Genomic DNA, 6,000 nt, shown 5'->3' with positions numbered 1-6,000 from the left:
CAGCTACATTCTTTGTTTACACGAGCAGGGGATAGAGGCATGCCGGTGGTTTAAGCACTGTAAACACGTCTTAAACGGATGTCTGCTGCACAGTGCGGGTGATGTCAGCCCATGTGCGACCTGAGCCAAGTTCAACATTTCACACATGCGAGCGGCGGCGGGGGTCGTCACGCACAGGAAAAACATATGACCAAAAAAAGGCAATCCAGCGTTGGCTGTGGCATCAGTAGTCTGGAGCAAACATCATTAAAGCTAAGAACTGTGACTAGCAGAGCAAAGAATTGAGTTAGCTCAGACAGTCAGCTTTCATCTAGACTCATTAGGTTACAGCTCATTCTTAGGCCTGACACAACGCTGCTTCTGTTTTTTTTTTCTTCTTCCTTCCCCCTTCATTCCTTTGTCGCTTCTTCCTTCCTTCCCTGTGTCTACACCATTTTCTCTTTTTTTCTCTCTCTCTCTCACACACACAGGAAAAGGGGGGAAAAAAACAAACAAGAAAACAATATTGACTCTGCATAGTACAATGATTACTTTTAAGCCGATGCCGTGGCAGACTGCAGCCTGTTTTCAAGTCAGTGACTCACTGTGAGCAATGGGTAACAGCCGAGAGATGGAGACGGAGTCAAGAAGCGTTGTGGTTGGCAGGTCTGGCTAACAGGGGCTGGGAGGAAGGAAGACAAGTCCTCTGCTGGCTGGCTTGGTGTCGCTCTGCCTTAGAAGGCTGTGTTTGGGAAAAAGGGTTTGTTTGCACTGTGGGGCTAACGGACCATTCAGAGCCGACTGCACGTAGACCCTTGTCCTGTCCTTCTCTATCTATCTATCTATCTATCTATCTATCTATCTATCTATCTATCTATCTATCTATCTATCTATCTATCTATCTATCTATCTATCTATCTATCTATCTATCTATCTATCTGTCTGTCTGTCTGTCTGTCTGTCTGTCTGTCCATCCATCCGTCCATCACATTTAACACATTTACATACAAATGTTTGTCTGCGCTGTGTGTAAATGAATAATTCAGGAACAATGCAGCACATTCCAAACATCCAAACACACCAGACTGCTGCGGTGAATTCCAAATCTGAAATATTATGTTAACATTATGTTAACGTTGTTTACTCGTCCAAACACACACAAAGACTTGTCTGAATGGTCGTGAATATGTTTTTCATAATTTTTCATAATTTGCTCTGTGAAGCATAAATGTGTGCAAGCAGCACACATCGTCATAGATTTATAGATATAGTGGTTCATATAGTCTGGGGTGGAGGTAGTCTTAATTTTTGTCAAGTCTGTAATTTTACTTGTACTTAAGTATACATCGCGCCATGTAATCTACTAAGTTACTCTGAACTCTTGAGTACAATTTGAACTGACCCTTTGATTGAATGCCTGCTATTGATAATGCATTAAACATCAACGGATAAAAAGTAACTAATACTAAAAATACGTTTTTAATGCCAGTTTTATTAAATAATTATTTTAATACCAGTAGTTTTATTTGTAATTGCTTAATATTTCAGTATTGTAACTGTACTCATACTTGACTACTCATACTCTTTCTACCACTGTTTCTATTTACTATAAGTTACAAATAAATAAGAAATCACATCGGTAAAATAAAGAGGATTCTTCAAGTTAATCAGGGAGTGTTTCTCAGCTCTTGTTTCACATTTGGTTCTTCATTTCTTAAACTCATGGTTGGCTTGTGAAGTAACGACAGCACAGTCCTCGTACAAGTTACAGATACGCCAACACCAAATAAAAAAAAACATATGATTTACAAGAAGATATGGATGCACATTGGATTTCTATTGTAACACTAGAACATTTCACACCAAATGAGCCATTATGCAGCACTGATTAGCTTGGGTACAACGCTGTAGGCCTTTCAATAAGAAATCAATGCTGTGATCACGTTGTTATTACCCACACTGTAGGGTAATTATCTGATATGTTTCTGTTATCGTACTTGGTTGATACTGTGTATTTAAATCCCACTCCCTCCAGAGACATCTTACGCTCATGTTGTCTGTAACAGTTTTTCTTTTATTTTCTCTACAAATCTCTCCATGTCGCTCACTTACACCCAGCTGACTGATAAAATAAGTTAAACAATGTTTTGCGTTTATCTCTAGATAACCGTCTTCATCCTGTCTGCTGCTGTCTTTTCCACAAGCCACCCACCAGGATCTCTCAGCTATAGCTGCAGTGTCTCTGTGATAATATTGGAAATACACAGCACGTCTTTCTCCTCTTTATGTAATGTTTGTTTTAGTTTACTTTAATCAATAATGAGTTGAGTAACGTGCATGGATTTCCTAAGGCAGTATGGGTAGTGTAGTCCCCCAGAGTGTCTGTCTCAGTGTAGGTCTGAGCCGTGTGCTCCCTGTCGGGGTACTAAGGGGATTGGATATGCTCTGCTAATGCTATTAGTGCTGCAGCTGGGGATTACTGTCTCAAAAGGAAAGGGGAAAAGGGCGTGAAAAGTGAAAAATCATTGCGTTGGGGGAGTGTGTGTGTGACAGAGATTTGCATGTTTGTACATGTATTTGAGAGAAAAAGAGAGAGAGATTAAAAAAAGGGATATTCATGCAGACTATTACGCACCAACAAAAATACTAAGTCACTGGCTCTAATGCAAAGTGTTGTGTGAGCTGTTTTTTAATTTCATTTGGCTGTTACAGTCCTCCTGGGATTTGAGTTAATTAGTCTATTAAGCTGGCCAGCACCTCTTAGAAACAGACTTATTTTTAGCTAAAGGGAAGATAGATGTCGTGATTATTATTTTTTTAAGAAGGCCAAAGTTGAAATCTGATACAGAAGCCGGGGGCTGATCCATGTGGCCTGTCTGGAAAGAATTGGTATATTTTATGGTTTGGCAACCCGGCACAGTGTCGGACTGCAATTTATTTATACACCACTGTTGTAAATATGGACAGCTGTACACATGCATTTGTTATGATTGCATTACTTATGATCTAAAACCAGCAAGTGGACGACTTTGCGAACACAGCCGGACGTCAAGCAAGTGCAGCAACACAAGACATAACTTGACAAACCAACTAAATAATTACCAGTCCAGCAAGAAGTCCACGTCAACATCTGTCTTGCAACCTGTTATTTCTCTAAGCCCTTGCCAATGAGTAAAGTCAGTCCAAGATTTACTTTTGACCAGTCTTTTGCTCGGTCACTCTCTTTCTCTCCTCGTAGCTTTCTCCATCAACGTCCTCTTTAGTCTCTTTGCCTCTGTCAAGATGTGCGTAGAGGCTGCTGAGCCCAGCTCTGTTGTCCACTTGCCTGGTTCAAGAACAGAATCAGAATCAGAGATACTTTATTGATCCCAGTGGTGGAAATTGCATTCCAGTCCCGGTGTTCTTTCAGATGCCACTCCACGCTGTCATTCAGCGCTCCAAGACTAAAAACCTCATCCCCTTGGCAGTCCAAAGTTCCTGTGCTAGCTGTGTAAATCCCAACACTCTGGTCTGGGCTAAATCAGCAAGCTGCACGGCTAACTGAGCTAACTAGCTAATGGCAGCTACAGATAGCAGCCGTTAATGGTTATTTTAGCAACAAGTAAAGCTATCTGTCCATCAGACAAACTCTGGTTGGCAGTGTGTGACGTAGTGCGATAAAGCGTTATGATACTTTTCATGGGGAATCGTACATGCTCACCAAAGAACAGGCATCACATAGGAATGAATGAGGCACCATTCTTACTATTACAAGTCAGTGTACCATTACATTGTTTTGAAGCTGTTACTTTAAGGTTAAATAGTTGCATAATGTTGCTTCAAATATTGTGCGACATGTGTGGTTTTAAATACCCAGAACATTGTTGACGGAGCTCATATGGGAAGTTTAGTCCTCTTCCAGTCAGTGTAAGTGATATTACAGAGCTCAGAGGATATCTTTGCATTAGGTAGCAGGCATACTGTACAGCGTGTACATTGCTTGAGATCAATACAGACGAAAAATGAGAATAATCCCCACCTATAATAAGGTAGACCATCCAACACGCAGAATATCCAAACCCTGACAGCGGGACAGAGTTTCAGAAGGTCAGCAACTTGTTTTTTTACAGAAAAAGAAGTGTCTTTCTCAGAAAGTAGGTAGCTATATATATATAAATATATATCACCCTTGTAGAAGAACACATGAGAAACAAAGAGGGGGTTATAGTCTCTGTGGTGCACAGAGTGGACGTGATCTGCTCTGCCACGAGGATTTCCCTGCAGCTGGCCTTCTGGGTTGATCCGCTCTGAGAATTGTGTGTCTATAACCAGCTGCTGCGCCTTCAGGGAAAGACATTCTGACTTTGAATTAAGCAATAAGAAACGAAGAAGAAGTGCTCTAAATCATTTAATACCAATGCGCCTCATCCAGTGAAAATGCATGGCCTCATTGATATGTAAAGTGTGGAGGACTCACATTCGGCACAGGCGGTATTATTTCACAGGGCATTTGTTTGTCCAATCAAACAGAAAATCTCGATTTCATATTGCCTGGGGGCTGCTGCAGGTGATTCTGTGAGGTTTTTGCCATTGCAACAAAAGTAACAGTTTGATATTCCCAGTCAAATTACAGCACGCAGTACAAGTACACACTGCAGACGCGGGTCATGCACACTCAGAATATGTTTAAGTGTGTTATTATCGTCTGGGCTTCAGATTCTGTCTCAGGAAGCTAGTGATCCAGTTATGTTGCATAATGTTCCTCTGATAGTTTTGTTCACGCATCTCTAATCAGCTATTAATCTCCACATAAACATGGTGCAGTGGAGTGTTTCTCATGCATTAATAAGCTACCATAAGTAGTTTGAAAAAGTATGTCTATCTCTACAACCTAAGCATTTCGGTTCTGTGTCAAAACGACCAAAACCGATCGTAAAGCCAATACTGTTTTTCCACTGTTATCCTTCGGCCTTCTGCCACTCTGTTTTAGCATCTGTTCTCTTTCTCCAACACGCTCTCTCATAATCATTATCTCCACGTATCTTTTTCCCTTTTTCTCACACATTTACACGTCTTTCTGCGAGCTGCGATGAGCCTAGAGATTGTCCTTATGAATATTTACCAACAGTAAGTTACCAAGGGCAATATGCTGAGATTTGTTCACCCCCACCCTGTTTCATGTGTATGCATGCTTATGTCTGCGGGCTTCAGACTGTGTGTGTGTGTGTGTGTGTGTGTGTGTGTGTTATTTCTCAGCACTCTGACTCTCCTCTAGGCAGGGTCAGGTATTTGGATCAAACCCCAGAGTAACCTATGTTATCAGAAATGTCAACATCTCTCCCACGTACGGAGCCCGACCCACTGCAGATTCATATGCAAAGTGTTCTAGCTCATTTCATTATCCGTATTCATAGGTTTTTGAACGAGATATTGAACTCTTTCTATGCACAGTACAAGCCCTTTTCACTGCATCGTTAGGTAACTGTCTGTACCTATAGCATACACTCTGGTTTGGCTGTAAGCATACAGTATATGTTGCATTATGCGCCCCTGCAAGACACTGCTACAGACAAGGTTGCAGCTACATTGCACCATTCACTTCTGAGTGGCGTTAAAAAGGATTTTTTTTTCTCTCCAACACTTTTCAACACTTCACATTATTGTCCCAACAATAGAGTGGCATTCATCTGTGGAACTCAGTCAGGGGCAGCAGCGCTGAACTGGTTGTCAAGCTGACAGCCAGAGGACGGAAAGCATATTTGATTGAATAGTTTATAACTGGAATAAATGTGTGTAATATGATGTCTATTGAATGCTCAATTCTGATTGTATTGTTAACAAATTATTATACTTAGAGCCTTTTCGTTACATTGCTGTTTGGTTACCCAAACCGTGGGTCAAGGCTCTCCTCCAGGTTGAAAACCCACTTTTTCAGACAACCCAATTGCCAGAATTTTGTTTAAACGTCCAATTTGCGTTGTGATACTGCTGTGCTTACGGTCTGGTTAGGTTTTCAAAAAACACTTGATTAGGGTCAGGAAA

Source organism: Pagrus major, chromosome 2 (assembly GCF_040436345.1).
Source record: "Pagrus major chromosome 2, Pma_NU_1.0".
Taxonomy (NCBI): domain Eukaryota; kingdom Metazoa; phylum Chordata; class Actinopteri; order Spariformes; family Sparidae; genus Pagrus; species Pagrus major.
The sequence above is the reverse complement of the archived record's forward strand: the minus strand, read 5'-3'. Positions refer to the sequence as shown.